General features: G+C 36.1%; 1 pseudogene; it reads left to right on the plus strand.

Annotated features, from left to right (window-relative positions):
* The first annotated feature begins 5,242 nt into the window (after positions 1 to 5,242).
* Positions 5,243 to 6,858, plus strand: LOC118617725 (annotated as a pseudogene).
* Positions 6,859 to 19,252: the final 12,394 nt, after the last annotated feature.

Raw genomic sequence — 19,252 nt, forward strand, 5'->3', positions numbered from 1 at the left:
TCCAGCTTTTAGAACGATGAGCAAATAAATTTATGTTGATTAAGCCAGTCTGCGGTATTTTGTTATGGCAGCCCTAGAAATAAAATTATTTCCAAATATTCTAATCATTAGGTATTGCAAATGTAGAAGACGTTAATGATGTAATATTTTATAACATTCAAATTCGCAAACTATAGAAATCTGAAAATGACAAAAACTGGAAAAAACATGATGGAATTGTTATACAAACCACTGGTGATGCTCTAAATTAAAAAGTTTGCCAATTTCTGTTTTAAGTCTAGGTCATTTTCATAATTAGAATTAGTATTGTATTATTTATAAATGTATATTTATTTTTTAACTATAAATATAAGTATTTTTAAATAGAATTTTAAAATAGAATTTTGCAAGTAATTGAAAATATAAATCCAATACTTCCTGGTGTTCATTTTAATAAATTTTATATAATTACTTAAACAATCAGATATATTTTACATCTAGATTACATTCTTTTTTTATGATTCTTGTTCACGGTTGTGTGCATTGTGCATATGTAGACTTCATGACCTTCAGCAAGATTCCTAGAAGTAGAAATAGTGGGTCTATACATAAAAACCTTTTAAAGCACCTTGAGATAAACTGTCAAAATATTTCTGTTAGAATTTTACCAGTTTTAGCCTGGGCCGGTTTGGCCAGTGGTTAGAGCATCGGCTCATGGACCAGAAAGTCCCAGGTTTGGTTCCCGCTGAGGGCACGTACATTGGTTGCAGTTTGTTCCCAGCCCCGGTTGGGGTCGTGGGGGTGGCAGCCACTCGATGTGTCTTTCTCACGTCCATGTTTCTCTCTCTCTTCCTCCTCTCTCCCTTCCTGTTCTGTCTGAAGATGAATGCAAAATGTTCTTGGGTGAAGATTAAAAAAGAGAGAGAGAATTTTACCAGTTTTCAATCATCTTCTATGTGGTGTGATTATTTTGCTCATCCAACCAAATTAGCTTTGTGTCTGTTTCTGATAAGACTGATTCTATAGCTTGTCTTGGCAAAATAAAAACAATTTTCCTAAAAATCACGTTGGTAGATTTTTGACATAATAAACTATCATGAACATATAAAATATGCTCCATATATCTTAAACATATTGGAAGTGTCAACATCAGAATAATTTCATCATCACATTTTACTTTAAAAAATCAATTTTTATATTTTTACTGTTGAGGTTAGTGATTAAATCTAAGATATTAATATAATTTATTTTTATATTTTAGGCAAAGCTACCTATAAAACATATAAAACGACTCGGCTGGGGTGGTTCAGTGGTTGAATGTCGACCCATGCACCAAGAGGTCACTGGTTTGATTCCTGGTCCGGGTACCTGCCCAGGTTGTGGGCCTGATCCCCAGTGGGGGGCATGCAGGAGGCGGCCAATCGATGTTCTCTCTCATCAGTCTTCCTATTTCTCTCTCCCTCTTCCTTTCTCTCTCTCTAAAAGCAATAAAGAAAAAAATATAAAAGACTATGGTCAAGATGGCGGCGTAGATAAACGCAGTATCGCGTCCTCCCACAACCACATCAAAGTTACAACTAAACTAGAGAACAACCATCCTTCAGACCCCCTGACACCAGCTGAATGGCAGTCCTACAGCTACGGGATTACAGCAGCAGCCACACTGAGACTGGTAGGAGGCGGAGGGGACGGGCTGGGCCCACACCCACGAGTGGTGGATAAAAATCAGGGGGACACCTCGGCTGGGAAGGTCCTTCCTGAGGACTGAGGGGTCCTCGTCCCAAACCAGGTGCCCAGCTCAGGGTTCCAGTGCCAGGAAGAGAGTCCCCATCACTTCTGGCTGGAAAACCAGCGGGAACTGGGGCTCAGGGACGCTGAGACAGCTGGAGCCCCGGCAGCTCCTTAAAGGGCCCGCGCACGGACTTATCGGACTCTCTCCCTCTAAGCTCGGAGGGGAGGCAGCTCAAGAGGCACCAGAGACATACAGGGAAGGACTGAGCTGTTTGGCACTGGAGCAAGGGCTGGAGAGGGGGCTTTCTCCCGGACAAACTTGCAGTCAGAGGCCTTTGTTTCTTTGGTGAGCCCTTCCCTGGGGCAGCAGACAGCCTCCATATCTGGGACTCCAGCAACCTGACTCACACTGGTTGCCCCACCCCAGTGATACCCTGAGGCCCCGCCATGCCCCACCCAACTTTCAGGCCCACCCAAGCTGTGGCCAGTTGCTTCACCATAGGATTGGCCTGTCTTGGATCCTGCTTCAGGTTTTCCTAAATTCTGTCAAACAAGCAGCATCTGGTCTCAGTTAGCCCCATACCTCGTGTTAAGTAATACATAGAAACAAACACAGGGAAACAGCCAAAATGAGGAGACAAAGAAACAGGTCCCAAATGAAAGAACAGAACAAAACCCCAAGAAAAGAACTAAGTGAAATGGAGATAAGCAACCTAACAGATGCTGAGTTCAAAATACTGCTTATAAGGATGCTCAATGAACTTAGTGAGAACCTCAGTGAACTTAGTGAGGGCCTCAAGAGCATAAAAAAGGACCAGTCAGAAATGATGGATGCACAATCAGAAATGAAAGAGGCATTAACTGAAATAAAGAATAATTTACACAGATTCAATAATAGAGTACGTAAATTCAAGAAGCAAACCATTGATTTAGAATATAAGGAAGCAAAAAATGCCCAATCAGGACAACAAAAAGAAAAAAGAATCCAAAAAAATGAAGATAGTGTAAGGAGCCTCTGGGACAACTTTAAGCATGCCAACATTCGCATCTTGGGGGTGCCAGAAGGAGAAGAATGAGAACAAGAAATCGAAAACCTGTTTGAAACAATAATGGCAGAAAACTTTCCTAAGTTGGTGAAGGAAACAGGCATACAAGTCCAGGAAGCACAGAGAGTCCCAAACAAGATGAACCCCAAGAGGCCCACACCAAGACACATCATCATCAAAATGCAAAAGGTTCAAGACAAAGAGAGAATCTTAAAAGCAGCAAGAGAAAAGCAGTTAGTTCCCATAAGGCTGTCAACTGGTTTCTCAAAAGAAACTTTGCAGGCCAGAAGGGAGTGGCAAGAAATAATCAGAGTGATGAAAAGCAAGAACCTACAACCAAGATTACTCTATCCTGCAAAGCTGTCATTTAGAATCTATGGACATATAAAGAGTTTCCCAGACAAGAAAAAGTTAAAGGAGTTCATCACCACCAAACCGTTATTATATGAAATGATGAAGGGTCTTTTTGAAGAAAAAGATGAAATATATGAACAAACAAAATGACAATGAATACATATCTATTGACAATGGAATCTACAAACAAAATGAACAGGCAGAACAGAAACATTCTCATAGATACAGAGAACATTTTATTGGTTGCCAAATGGGAGGGGGTTTGGGGGAATGGGTGAAAAAGGTGAAGGGATTAAGAAGTACAAATTCATTGATAGACTGACAAACCTCAAAGGGAAAGGGGTTGGGGGGTGGGAATAAATAAACCACAGAATTTATATGCATAGCCAATGGACACAGACAATAGTGTGGAAAAAGGCAGGAGGGGGGCGGGAGTGGGGAGGAGGGAATTAATGGGGGAAAAGTGAGGAACATGTGTAATACATTCTACAATAAAGATTTAAAAATAAAAAATAATATATAAAATAAATAAATAAACGTACAAAACATCTGGGGATATAAGAAATTATAATACTTGTCTAATCAATATAATTTTGTACTTTTACAGTCTAATATTTTAAGATAACTCTTGTGGAACTAAAATTATTACCTGCATTTTTATTTGAGAGAAAGATATAGCCCTCAACAGTTACCTCTTTAAAATGCACATTCAAGCTTTCATTATCTTTATCTGATCTTGCCACTTAATTAATCGAATTTTACTTATAGTATCTCAAGTAGATTATCAAGCACCCTGTACTGCATAGACTCTGTCTTTGATGACTTTTGTATTCCTTTGGTTGATCAGGGACTTTAAGACTATTACGCTTATGAGAACATGTCTGTCAACACCTAAAGATTAGTCTGAAAGTGAACTGACTGTATCTGAAACAGATAGATTGGTTCCCAAAGAATTGCTGGGTTTATAATCATTTATTTAAAAATAATTTTTACAAAGTATTTTTCTACCTTCTTCCTTATAGTTTCAATTTTTCTTTACACTTTTTCACAAATTCCAGACATTCAATTAAATTCCTCCTTTAAATTGTCCATACACATACTTAACATAAAACATTACATTTTAATCACAAGGAGTTAGTCTCTGTGGTGCAATTTTTTCACTGAAGATAGAACAGAAACTATTTTTCTAGGCATAACTAATTCTCTGTAGAGCTTATTTTTGCATGCTTTATTATAGTTGTCAAAGAGTATGAGCCACCTGAATTGGATTGCTGTTGTTACCTAGCATGATATTACCTTAGGGGCTGTAATTAATTCAGATCTGTGTAAGCTATCCCCACACTTAATTTAAAAAGCCATATAAACATATTGTTCTCCTTTTCAGTCATATGTCAAAATAAGGCAATTTTGACTATTTTTCACTTTGTATATCTGTGAATGTATATATGTATATAAGTGCATAATGGCAAAAAAATAAATAAAACCCTACTATAAATTTTTATTAATATACTGTAAAACCAAGCAAAATGACATATTTTGAGCACAATATAGGCCCTTTTTCTTAATAATTACACTACCTATACTCTTAAAAATTATTATTTCAAAAGTCTCATAATAGTTAAAATTTGTGTAGAATTTAATTTATGGAATGAACTAGATTATTCTTTTGTGGACCACGTATAGTATAAAAGCATACTTTTATTTTTATGCTCACTAAAATTTCCAGGCCTCTAAATGTGTACAGATATATTCCTCAAGTTGAAAAATCTATGAGATAATAAAAACATTAAGACACATACCTATTTTGTTAAAAGAAAATATTTGCAATATTTAAAAAATCTCTAAATATTCTAAATTCTTAGTACCTTTACTACTTAAATATGACATAAGGCAATCCAAATTGTTTATACTACATCAGTGATATATTTGATAGAATTAGTTTTTTCCCTTGTAGAAATTAAGCTCTATAAAATAACTATTTAGATTTTTATAGCATTCAAGAAAAAATAAACTGTAAACTGTCATAATGGGAAAAGAGTATTTAGCAACGTTTACGTTGAATTTTTAAACTCTTACCTTTCTGAGCAGCTCCATTTAGGAAAATAAAAGATTCACCACTGGCTGTTGTCGCCATGAATGTGCTCACCAAAAATTGGCGGTCCCAGATGCTGTAGGAAGGGCACTGTGAGCATGACTCTGACCTCAACTTGGGCCACCCTTCAAAGGGGACAAGGGACACTTCAGCTTGACACTCAATACCAACCATGGGCATATTCTGATGGATTACTCCAAGAACCTTGTGATGCAGGGTGTAATGCAGATGCTAGTGGACCTGGCCTAGTCCAGGGGTGTGGATGCCGCCTGGGAGCACATGTTCAATGACGAGAAGAGCAACTTCACTGAGAATCAGTGCTTCACGTGGCCCTTTGGAACTTGTCAAACAACCCATTCTGGTGGACGGCAAAGATGTGATGCCAGAGGTCAAGAGGCTGGAGAAGATGAAGTCTTTCTGCCAGTGTGTCTGAAACAATGACTGGAAGTGACACTCAGGCAAGCCCATCACAGATGTCATGAACATTGGCATCGGTGACTCTGACCTGGGACCCCTCATGGTGACTGAAGCCTTCAAGCTGTACTCTTCAGGTTGTCCTCGGGTCTGGTTTGTCTCCAACAATAATGGGACTCACATTGCCAAAACCCTGGCTATCCTGAACTCCGAGTCCTCCTTGTTCATCATCGTTTTCAAGACCTTTACCACCCAGGGGACCACCAGGAATGCAGAGACAGTGAAGGAGTGGCTTCTCTTATTGGCCAAGGATCCTTCTGCTGTTGCAAAGGACCTTGTTGCCCTGTACACCAACATGACCAAAGTGAAGGAGTTTGGAATTGACCCTCAAGAGATGTTTGAGTTCTGGAATTGGGTAGGAGGATGCTACTAGCTGTGGTCAGCCACTGGACTCTCCACTGCCCTGCACATAGGATTTGACAACTTCGTGCAGCTGCTCTCAGGGGATCACTGGATAGACCAGCATTTCTGCCTGATGCCCCTGGAGAAGGCTGCCCCCGTCCTGCTGGCTTTGCTGGGTACCTGGTACATTAACTTCTTTTGCTGTGAGATGCATGCCATGCAACACTGCTTTGTTGCCTACTTCCGACAGAGTGACATGGAGTCCAATAGGAAGCATATCACCAAGTCTGGCACTGTATGGACCATTAGCAGGCCCGATGGTGTGGAGGGACCAATGGCCAGCATGCCTTCTACTAGCTGATCCACCAAGGCACCAAGATGATACCCTGTAAGTGCCTCATCCTGGTCCAGGGCCAACACCCAGTAAGGAAGAGTCTGCATTACAAGATCTTCCTGGCCAATTTCTTGGCCCAGATTGAAGCTCTGATGAAGGGGAATTTGACAGAGGAGGCTCAGAAGGAGCTCAAGGCTGCAGGAAAGAGTCCAAGACTTGGAGAAGCTGGTATAGCACAAAGTCCTCGAAGGAAATTGTTCAGCTAACTCTATTGTGTTCACCAAGCTCACACCACTCATTCTTGGAGCTTGATTGCCATATATGAACAAAAGATCTTCATTCAGGGCATCATCTGTGACATCAAAAACTGTGATAATGGGGCATGGAGCTGGAAAGGCAGCTGGTTAATAAAACTGAGCCAGAGCTTGATGTCAGCAGCCCAATGATCTCTCACCAATGGGCTGATCAACTTCATCAGGCAGAAACATGACAGTAGAAGCCAATAAATTCATGCTGGGCTGTAGTCCCTGTTGTGACTGTCCTTGTCCCTCCTCACCAGAATCTGCACTGCATGGTCTTGCCCAGAGCACCCTCTGGTCATGGGATTAGACCACAAGCCCTTTGAAGAAGCTGGTCTAAAATTGCCAGCCCCGCCCTTTGTTTGCTGTTAGCTGAAGGGTTTGCATTCTTATATTAGTTAAGAGAAAAATACTATTTAAACCAGAGTTTGACCTAATTCTCTCCTTGGATACTGATGCCTTAGGAATAAATTATAGAAAAATAACTGTATGTTATAATTACTAAAAGAAAACGATGCAATTTTCATATGACAAGAGTAATTTTAAGATTAAAAACACATACCATCTATTGCCCATAAGACATTTGGCACATTTTGGATAAGCCTAAAAATAACACTTGGAATTGTATTAGTCATTTTGGACTGCTATAACTAAATACTATAGAGTGGGTAGTTTAAACAACAGAAACTTAGTTTTTACAATTCTAAATTCTAGAAAGTCCAAGAACAAAGGACCTATTAAATATTTGAATATTTTTATACCTCTAATGAACATATTCTGATTTCAATAAATCTTTCCCAACTTCATGTTATCAGATTTTCCTGATTTTATAGAAGGAATTCTATATCAAACTTGAAGAGGTAAATTATTAAATATTTGTTGAACACACAATGACATACAGGCAGATTAAATGTGTGCCATCAAAGCTACCCTAGACTTTTACATAGGGGCTTACAGTTAGCTACTGGTTAAGTTAAATAATTGTGAAAACATCTGGCCCATTGTCTGACACATAGTGGGAATTAAAAAATTAATAGGTTTTGACTCATTTTACTCTTCATGTTATAGTTGAAAATATTCTCATTCTAGACCAGATTGTGCAAAATGTTATAGTTGGTGTTATTGCATTTAAAAATATCATCTGAGCCCTGGCCAGTTTGGCTCAGTGGTTGGAGCATCGGTCTGCGGTCCAGAGAGACCCGGGTTCGGTTCCCGCTAAGGGCATGTACCTCTGTTGCAGTTTGTCCCTGGCCCTGGTTGGTTGTGCGGGTGGCAGCCACTTGATGTGTTCCTTTCACGTCGATGTTTCTCTCTCTCTCTCTTTCTCCCACTCTATCTGAACAAAAAATGGAAAAATGTCCTCGGGTGAGGATAAAAAAATAATAATAATAAAAATAAATAAAAATATCATCTGAGATGTCATTTTAAGGCTTGTTGTTGTTCTTGGGAAAGACAGCATGTAGAATAGGGAATAACTACACAGAGTTGGGTTTGGACCTGGATTCAATCTTGCTCTGTGTATATTAGTTCTTGAACCCTCAGATGAGTTGTTTAACATTTTGGAACATAAGTTTTTGCATCTATAAATAATAATACTTTCTAATATTGTGTTGAGAATAAATGTATAAATCTGTATAAAATTTTCAGCAAAAATGACTGCATATTGTAAAAGCAGTAATATCTATTTATTAGTAATAGCATTTCAACTATTCCTCATCCAGTCTTTTATTTTTATTCCTTTCTACTGTAGTCATCACTTGGATTGTAATATAGTACTTCTCAAACTCTGTTGTGAAGGACATTTTAAAAAATATATCTGATACTTTTTTAATATATATAAAAAAAGTGTCACTGAAATATACTACAAATGTTTTAAACACTGACTTTCACTTTTTGTACTTATTTTGCAGCTGACCATTAATAAGCAATTTGCAGATGCACAAGGCTCTATGGGCCATACTGCAAGTAGCATGCATCATATTGTCCTATCATGGATACTCTGTAAATTTTAGATTATCATTTTTGAGAGAAAGTTAAAACTAAATAAAATTATTTACCCTTAATGCTAATTGATTTAATTTGCTTCAGAACACAGTCTCATGATCTAATTTTTTGAGTCCTTCCAATTGGACTTCATATTGTTTCCAAAGTCCTGAATAGTTATTGCTAGGTAAAATGTGACTTAACTATTATGACATAAATTATTTTGCTTATTTCCATTATAAATACTTTATGCACTTTCACATTTCTGGGATATTAAATGTAGCTTTTTATGTCTTGGCAAATTTCACTAAGTAACTTCTAACTAATGCACAAGAACTAATAGAATAATTATGGTCCGTTTTGTGAATGTGAGTCCTTTTAAAATATTTGGTAGGAGAGAATCTTTAATTATTGAATATGTAATTGTTGGCATTACTGGTGGAGTATTTTTTGGATGAACTTTTAGTCCCACATCGATACTTCTAGTCCCACATTGATACTTGAGAATAAAATTGAACAATAAATATTATTTCAAATTCTGAGGTAGCGTTCCTAGATTTTCAGTGTCATTTATTATTATAAATAGTCATTCTTATTTTACTTATCTAAGTATATATGAACATAATGTTTATATCAGCATTAGAGATTCGGTGTGGCTTTTATATTGCTTATGTCAACACAATTATATCTAGAACTCATTTCACTATGATTTTAGTATATAAGTTGAGTTTGTAATAGAAGGTATACTGCAATACTTCAAATACAATTTCTGAATTGTGTTTTAAAGTACATCTACTCAATTCTCAAGCAAAAAAGCAAAATATATTTTCTCTGAATGATGATAACGTTTTTATTTTCCATTATTTGCCCTGTAAAATCATTTGAATTTTAGCAAAGGTAAGAAAATAATAAAGTGAACCCTGCAACTTTAAACTTTTCTAGGAGTTTTACTAAAATGTTATCATTGTATTATATAATTATGTATGTATATATTTTATAGTTATTTTCACAGATAATATAACTTGTTCCAGATTGTTCTATGATCATATGTGGTAGCTAATCAACAATCCCTAAGATTAGCTTTCTTGGTTCTACACTAGAGTCTGGAATATTTTCCATGGTTCCTTCAGCTTTTGAGTTTTAAGGAAAGATTAGTGAAATTAGTCAGCTTCTTAGTTACCCAGTTTGTTTTTATTTTTTAGTTGCTTTAGGTCTGAGCATCTCAACCACAGCATTAACAGTTTAAGATTTAGCGAATGCCTTAAGAAAATATTGCACAGAGAACTTCAGGCTTACTTTACACTTCAAGCCTCAATCTTTAGGCAACCCAAATTCCAACTCATTTTCCCCCTTTCGGCAAGACCTCTGCAAGTCACTGTCCTCAGGTTCAACTTCAGCTGTTATGCTCTGCGCTGAGAAACAGCACATAAACTGAGCAATACCGCAAAGGCACATTTGATGCTTACATTCTGTGTCTTCCTTGTCTACAAGATTTTTCTTCCATTGTATCTACTTTACTTAATTGTTCTCTAATATCTTTCAGCATTTTTTGGGGTATGTTATCCAGCCTTTATAGTTATTTTCTGTTAGAGGTTTAGTACAAGAAAGTACTCTAGAATGGTAGAACTAGACACTCTTAAATAATAATTAAACATCTAGCTTAAATTTGAGTTAATTTTGTGTTTTTTTTTTATTTTGTTATCTAAAAGTAACAAAAATGTTGGGGCATGGCCATTAAATATTTAAACAAAAAAATAAAAAAAGCAAGGAAATAGTCATAATTGGTAGTCTTGTGGTCTCTTTTTGCTAATGTACCTACTTAACTTTCTTTGGCCCTCATTTAGTTCTCATTTATGTATTTACATTTGAAATAAAATAATCTCATTAGGAATAATCTCTTTTCTCCAAGACATTCTTATTATTTGACAATCTATGAACTTTGTTTAATGAATTTATTCAATTTAACAAAGTTCTACTGAACTACTATAATGTGCGACAGTGGAAATGCAATAATCAAAGGCATATAATTCTCTAGTACTGATGAGTTTTTGGTTTAACTGCACTTTTGGGATGGTGCTCAACTGGGGAGATTGTGAAAACAAAGTTTGATAAATACCATGCTAGGGAATCATAAGCATATGACATAACTCACTTCCCGAATTGTGAAAAATTTCTGGTAAGTAGGATTTAACCAATCAAAGAAAGGAGGGTGAAAGTTGGCTCTGGACAGAAGAAACACCAGACATAGTATCAGAGACATAGTTTTTTCCATGAAGTATGTGAGATATGGGAGTTAGGATTTCAATATATATATATATATAGGGCAGGATACAACTCAGCCCATAAAATTTGAAACTTTTCTCACTTTTATATTGGCATTTACAGTTATACCTGTCCAGAGGGAAATGCACTATTAGGTGTAGCTCTAGGTGTCTTTATTTTCATTCATTTCAATGTTTTTGCCAAATCCTCTTGTGATGTCCTTCTTTACTCATTAAAAAAAATAGTATGCTGTTTAATTCATACATATTTGGGAATTTCTCAAATTTATTTCTGTTAATGAATTCTGACATCATTCCCTTATTGCCAAAGAACGTAATTTGTATGATATCAAACTTTTTAATTTGTTGAAGCTATTTTATGGCCTAGCTTATGGTCTGTGCTATAGCACGTTCCATGTATCCTTGAGAAGAAAGTATATTCTGTTACTGTTTGGTAGGGGGTTCTATATATATATCTTTTATATCAGGTTGGTGGATAGTGTTGTTCAAGTCTTTTATTTCCTTGATGATCTTCTTCACAGTTGTTCTATACATTATCAAATATTGGGTATTGACTTCTTCGACTATTATTTTTTAATTTTCCATTTCTCTCTTCAATTCTGTTTTTACTTTATGTACACTGGGACTCTGTTGTTAGGTACACATATGTTCATAATACTTATATTTCATGATCTTTTATGATTATAAAACATCTCTCTTTATCTCTAATAACATATATTGTTTTTAAATTCTATTTTTGTCTGATGGTACTATAGCCACTTTATCTTATGGTTGCTGTTTGCACAATATATCTTTTTATATTTTGCTTTCAACCAATTTGTATTTTTTTGTATCTAAAGCATGTCTCTTATAGAGAGCATGTAGTTGGACCCCATTTTTTTGTTACCCACTCTTGCAAACTCTGCACTTGTATGGTTCATGTATGCTTAATGTCAATTTCTATAACTGGACTTACATCTGCCAAAAAATGTTTGTTTCCCAGTACATCCTATTTGTCCCTCTCTTCCTCTTTAAACTTTTCTTTAGCATTAAGTTAATATTAGTAGTGTGACATCTTAATGACTTAATCATTTTCATTGTATTTTCTTAGTGATAAGTCTCTGATTTACTATACACATCTTAATTAATTAGAATATTACTTAATATAATTTTTTTCTTTATTGATATTTAGAGAGTGAGGATGGGAAGAGTGAGAGCAAGATAGAAACATTGATGAGAGAGAACATCAATTGGCCGCCTCCTGCATGCCCACTGGGGATTGGGCCCACAACATGGGCATGTGCCCTGACTGGGAATTGAACAGGCAACTTGGTGCATGAATCGACGCTCAACCACTGAACCACACTGGCCAGGCCTAGGATATAACTTTAGATTTATACTAATTCAATTCCAGTGAGAAATCAACATGTAGAAACATTATATATAAATATACAGCTCTATTTCTTCTTCCTCCCTTTTGTGTCATCATTGTTCTGCATGTTACATCCACACACATTACAAATTCAATAAGACGCTGACATAAATATTAATTTATAAAATTTAATTTTTTAAAGAAACTGAAATGAGAAAAGCAAGTATATAAGTATTGAATTTATTCTACTAATCTAATTAAAACTTTTCTTTTTAATTTGTTCCATTTTTACCCTAGGATGGTAGTGGTTTTAGCAGGACTCTCTCCTTCCCTGATCTCTGTGAGGTATCTGCATCGTACCCAGCTGTTACACTCTACTAATTATGGGCTGTTTCTTTCTTTTTCTATTATTTTTTAAAAAATATCCTTCTGTGTAAATTGCTTCACAGTGTGAACCAAATATATTCTGATTCCCTTGTCACTGTAAATTTTCAGGCCAGACTTGTAGTTTTACTCTAACTCCAAGGCTGTTTCTGTGATTCTCCCTAGTGAGCTAGCAGGCCTAAGGAAGCTAGTTGCTTTCATGTAGCTACTAGGTCTTCCATAATTGTTTACTACCTAAATCCGCATTGTTCGAAGAACATTTTTAGACTTGACTTTTCTCACACTTTCTTCCAACTAATTAACTAGTTTGAGAAGAGCTTTGGAGTTCTCTGTTGTCCTGGCCTGCCTCTGAGCTTGGGTGACATTTTAGAGCCCTTCTCCAGGGATCAGAGTGGGACTAGTGGTCTCTCAGTAAGATACCCCTGCTTCGCAGGCATGGTGCTGGGCAGGAGTGGCAGCCTCTTTTGGTCCCGGTGTGGAATCACCACCTCATGAGGGAGCTGGGGTAGGGAAAATCTGCTCCCCAGTATTCTCAGTCTGCCATGCCTGAGACAGAGCCTCCGTCCTAAATGGGGGAGCGGGGGGGGGGGTGTCAGATAGAGGAATACAGCCAAGACTTCTTGGCTGCAACTGCCTATAATTTAAGCTCCTGACCAAAAGCTGGGAAATGAGAATGTTGGTTTTCTTCTCCCCCAGACTAGCAGCGATGGAGAGAGCCTAATGGACCCTCTATTACAGTATGAATAGGGCCTGGGGGAAGAGAGGAAGTAGTGAGTTATGATTAAAAAGTCACAAACTTCTCATCTTCTCAACAAGATTAAATAGGTCTTTATTAGGAAAGCCTATTAATTTATTTTATCCCCTCAAGAAACTTTCCAGAGGCTCTAACATTGTCCTGTTTATTTTGAAAATTTTAATCAAAAAAAATTTTTTTAAATAAGATTATTTCATTGGGGTGAAGGTCCATGAAGCTCCTCACTCAAAGTCCTTCCAACGTCCATTCTCACAGCCTCACAGTATGTTTTTAAAGATTAAATTTAGTGATTGCATATAAATTATGTCTTTATTTTATTTATATATATGAATATATATATTATTTGCACTGTGAACAAGTATATTGCATGTGGTATGATACGACTAATTAAATAAATGTTGTGATTACTATTATATAACCTGTTGTGTTCAAGAGAGAAAGAAATGTTGGCTGGAAGTAAAAAAACAAACAAACACAGGGGGAATTTAATCAAGAGGGTGATTAGGTCACACAAAGTGCTCAGGTAGCCATAGGAAATTAGAGTTGTAAAACGATCACTAACAAGAAATCTTCAAACATTCTGTTTGCCTGCCCTTGTTTTTTCCTCCATTCTTTCTGTAGTCAGCGAACTACTACCTCTTACATTACACACGAGAAACAGCTGATTTCTATGATAGCCTCTTCAACGAGCTCTGTTGTTGATGACAGCCAACTAAGAAAATATCCACTCATCAAAATTTTGAATATGTTTCTTATCAAATAAAATAATACCCCAAACACTATTAAGACTTCTCAATTATGTTTATGAAAATAAAGTAATAACTAGATTGCCAAATATATGGCTACAGGTATGAATGCAGTTGTTCTCACATGTTTTGGTTCTGGCTTCAGAGATGATATTAATAGGACATGGCATGTTTTAAAAATGGTGGTCACATCACTTCAGTCTGTGCTGGAGTTGAAATAATAGCCTCAGGCAGTTAAGGTTACATCTCACAACCTGGGATCCAGCTGCATCCTTAAGTAATGGACTCTGCAATAATATGACTTTCATAAATATTATAGTAACAGCTTTACCTTGGAGCAGTTGAATTTTACAACATAAGTTAATGGAGAAATAAAAAAAAAAAAGTAGTTATATCTGTATTGTGTTATGCCTACAGGGTCAAAATAAAATGAGATTAAAACACTGCGAGTTCAGGGTATTTTCGCCAATTATTACTGAAGTATTCAATAAATACTGCCAGCCCTCAAATCAGATATTAGGAGCAGGAAGATTTCTAAGTGTGTGTAGAAAGTAACAAATTAAGAAAATGAAAGATATGCAAAAAAATCAGCTATTTTTGAATATTTTGGGAAAGAATATTATTGCAAGCATACATTTAAAATGCCTTTTTAGAATAATGGTTGAGTGAGTTCTATTAGAGCAACTACTCCCTCCTTCAAATAACTATAATTAATAATAATGGGGAAACACATCTAATTGACAACAGACTGTTGAGAAATAAAAGGCTTCCCTTGATAAATTCATCATTTAAAAATATAATGTCCAGCCCTGGCTGGTATGGCTCAGCAGTTAGAGCATCAGCCCGCAGATTAGAGAGACCTGGGTTCGGTTCCCGCTAAGAACACGTACCTCGGTTGCAGTTTGTCCCCCACCCCAGTTGAGGTCATGTAGGTGACAACCAGTTGATGTGTCCCTTTCACATCAATGTTTCTCTCTCTCTCTTCCTCCCTCTCTCCTTCCTGCTCTATCTGAAGATAAATGCAAAAAAATGTCCTTGGGTGAGGATAAAAAATTAAATAAAGAAAATAAAGAGATAATAGCCAGCATGTACTTCAGATTATTGAAAAATGTAAGTTTATATAATGAAGAAAATCAGAGAAGTATAATCAATAAAAAAAAACATATAATGGGCAAATCTCTGAAACTCCAGAAGTAAAGACAGTATCTTGAGGGGGCAGAGAAAAACAATCTAGTGTATACAGGGAAGAGAAATTTGAATAACTACTAAATTTTTATCAGAATCAGTGGACACCAGAAGACAGGGGAATGATATTGATAAACTACTAAAAAGGCAAAAAATAAACAAAAACAAAAGAGTTCTATATTTAGTGAAAATACCTTAAAAAAATGTAGGTTACATAAAGACATTTCAAATATAAAAAAGAAAACCTTAATAATAAAATATATTGAAAGAAGTACCTCAAGCCAAAAGGTAATTAACAAAATGAATACTTGAATTTTTAGGAAGAATGAAAAAGACAGAAAATGTGAAATGTTTGAGTAAATTTAAAAGACTGTTTTTCCTATATGTATCTTTAAAATACATGTGACTGTTTACTGTTGAATTTGTGATAAAAAAAAAAAAAGGGTTTTAAAGCATGTAATGATGTAAAGAATGACAGATGTGGTAAATGGTCCTACACATTATACTGTTTCTATATTTTACATTAAGTGGTACAATATTAACTGTAAGTAGACCGTGAATAGTTATAAATGTATATTATAATAACTAGAGCAATAACTAAAATAATGCAAATAGATGAAGCAAAAATGCCAAGAAATAAGTGATAATCTAATTAAATATTCAATTATTCAAGTGACGGCAGAACAGGATGAAAAAAGTAAACTAAAAGCAGAGAGGACTAAATAAATAAATAAATAAATATGCTATACATAATACAGCCTAGTAAATTATTTCTTTAAATGGTAATGGACTAAACACGTATTAAAAGACAAAGATTGAATTAGAAAATGGATACAATTGGAAAACCTAATATATACCATCTTTAAGAAACATATTTTAAACATAAAATAAACTAAGGTGAGAGTAAAAGGATAGAAAGAGCTACCTCATGCAGAGGATAATCATATGAACAATAAATTAGCTAGATTATTGGAAGCAAAAGACTTTCCAGCAGAGGGTAGGGGAGGGTGTGTGGGAAGAGATTAGCCAAAGAATTTACATGCGTATATGCATCACCCACGGACACAGTCTACAGGGTGGTGAAGGCCTGGGTTGGGACGGAACCGAGAGGAAGAGGGCAATGGGGGGAAATGAGGGGGATATCTGGAATACTCTCAATAATAAAGGTTTAAAAATAAAAATAATAATGTCACCAAAAATGTGAAGGTGTCCACAAAACAATTATTAATATGTGCCTAAGAGTAGAGCTTAAAATAAATTAAGAAACATTTTAATAAATTTTTAAAAATTGACAAAGCTCCTATCCGAGTTAGAAATATTAAGGCCCTCTCTAAGCATTTGGTGGAATTAGGCACAGAAATCAGAAAACCCATAGATGATTTAAATACACTATCAGCCTGGCCGGTTGGGCTCAGCAGAGTGTCGGCCCATGGATCAAAGAGTCTTGGGTTCAATTCTGATCAAGGGCACGTACCTTGCTTGTGGTTTGGTCCCCAGCCCTGGTTGGGGTCCTTTGGGAGGCAACCAGTTAATGTCTCGCTCTCACATTGGTGCTTCTCTCTCTCTCTCTTCCCCCCTCCTACCCTATCTTAAAATAAATGGAAAAATATCCTGAGGTGAGAATTTAAAAAACAAAAAAATGATCTGCCCAGATGGTATGGCTCAGTGGTTGAGCGTCTACTCATGCACAGAGAGGTTGGTGGTTTGATCCGGTCAGGACACATGCCCAGGTTGTGGGTCCTATCCCCAGAGGGGGTCTTGCAGGAGGTGACCGATCAATGTTCTCTCTCATCGATGTTTCTATCTCTCTCTCCCTCTCTCTCTCTTCTCCTCTCTCTAAAATCAATAAAGAAAAAAAAATTAAATAAAGAAAATAAAATACACTATCAGTTACCTTGACCAAACTGACATTTATAGAACATACTCAACTGAGAAGACACACTTTTTCAAGAGCACATGCAATTCTCAGCAAAACTGACCATTATCTTAGTCAAAGTGGAAGCTTCAATAAAAACAGAGTATTGGCTAATCACAAGGGAGTTAAATTAAAAATACTTATCTAGAGAATTAAATTAAAAATGCATAACTTATCTAGGGAAACCTCTAATCATTGGAAATTAAACTGCATACTACTAAATAATACATGAGTTAAAGATAAATCACGAAGAAAAGCAGAACACGATTAAACGTGCATGACAATGAAAACTGTATTATAAAAATTGTGAAGCAAAAGTGCACACATACATTTCTTTAAACTGGAAATACTTTGTGTGGCTATGAAGTGCACACTCCCTTAATAAAATCTAACAATGTCAAATTTTAGACTCATTTCCCATTGTGCTTTTATATCTGAGATGCCATTTATATAATATTCATATTGTGTATGTGCACAAGGTTAGTCCATATGTGTTGCAGGTTACATCATTTTTTTTTTTTTCTTTGTTGATTTTAGAGAGAGAGGAAGGGAGATGGAGAGAGAGATAGAAACATCGATGAGAGAGAACATCGATTAGTTGCCTCCTGCACTCCACACTGGGGATTGGGCCCACAACCTGGGCATGTGCCCTGCCTGGGAATCCAACCAGAGACCTCTTGGTGCATGGGTCAATGCTCAACCACTGAGCCACACCAGCCAGGCTTAAGGCATTCTTTGTCCTCTTATTTTGACTTTGATGCTGCCAGAATATCTGTGCGTGTAATCTATTGTTCATATGTCCCTTCAGATCCACATCTTAATTTTTTGTTTGAGATATGTCACTTTATTTTAGTGGAAATTGAGGCTCATTTGGTTATCTATTACCTTCATTTCATTTTGGTGTATACGACGTTTTTATGTACCATAAAATTGGGTAAGGGTAAACATTAAAAAAAATCATTATAGAATTCACTGGAGCAAATGAAGAAGTACACCATAAGAACAGTATTTTGTAAAAGAAGACAAGTTGGATTTAGATTAAAACCTGAATATTTCATGGCCTCTTGTCTGTGCAAACATTATCCCATAAAGATTGCTTTAAATCTTCCATTTCACAGTCTGTTGTAGTGTCACAAAGACCATGGCTTTGCTATGTCGTTCCCCAATCTATTCCAATTGAATATGTCTTGTTATCTCTTATTTTCTCATGCACCCAAATACTATGCTGAGAGTAATTATAGTGGTAAATGATAACGTTTCTATTATACATAATTTCACTTGATACTTCGTCCCCTCTTGTCAAGAACAGTCTGGCATAGTTTAGATAATTCCATTTCAAGGGTTATTCACAGAAATTTTAAGAACCATTTAAAATATCAAGCCACGAACCGGCCAATTTAGCTCAGTGGTTAGAGCATTGGCCCTCAGAGAGAAAAATTGAGGGTTTGATTCCTAGTCAAAGGCACATACCTCAGTTGCAGTTTCAGTCCTCGGCCCTGGTCAAGATCATGCGGGAGGCAACCAATTGATTCTCCTTCTCTCCCCCTCTATCACTCTATCTAAAAAAAAATCAATGGAGAAATATACTTGGGTAAGGATTAAAATAACAACCAATCAACTGATTGTGTATGTAAGAATATGTTTACCATTAAAATATAAATTTAAAGGAAATGATTAATACAGTTATATACACACATATACATATTTTTACAGTCCACATGGAGATATGGACAAGTAAGTAGACAATTGTAAACATGTTATGATATGTCAATATAGGTTGTGAGAGGAATCTAAAATGTATTTTAGAAGAAATAATGCGTAGTGTTTACATGGATATCTGAAAAATAAGGGCATTTTAGGCAAATCATATGAAAGGAACTGGATAATCCAGAAGTAAAAAATCCCTAAGCAAAAATAACAGAATGTGCCAAGAACCAGAAGTAAGTGGAAGCACAGACTTTGGGACAGCAAACGTAATCCAGAATATACAGCATCTTTTCC

This window comes from Molossus molossus, unplaced genomic scaffold (assembly GCF_014108415.1).
Source record: "Molossus molossus isolate mMolMol1 unplaced genomic scaffold, mMolMol1.p scaffold_m16_p_5, whole genome shotgun sequence".
NCBI lineage: Eukaryota > Metazoa > Chordata > Mammalia > Chiroptera > Molossidae > Molossus > Molossus molossus.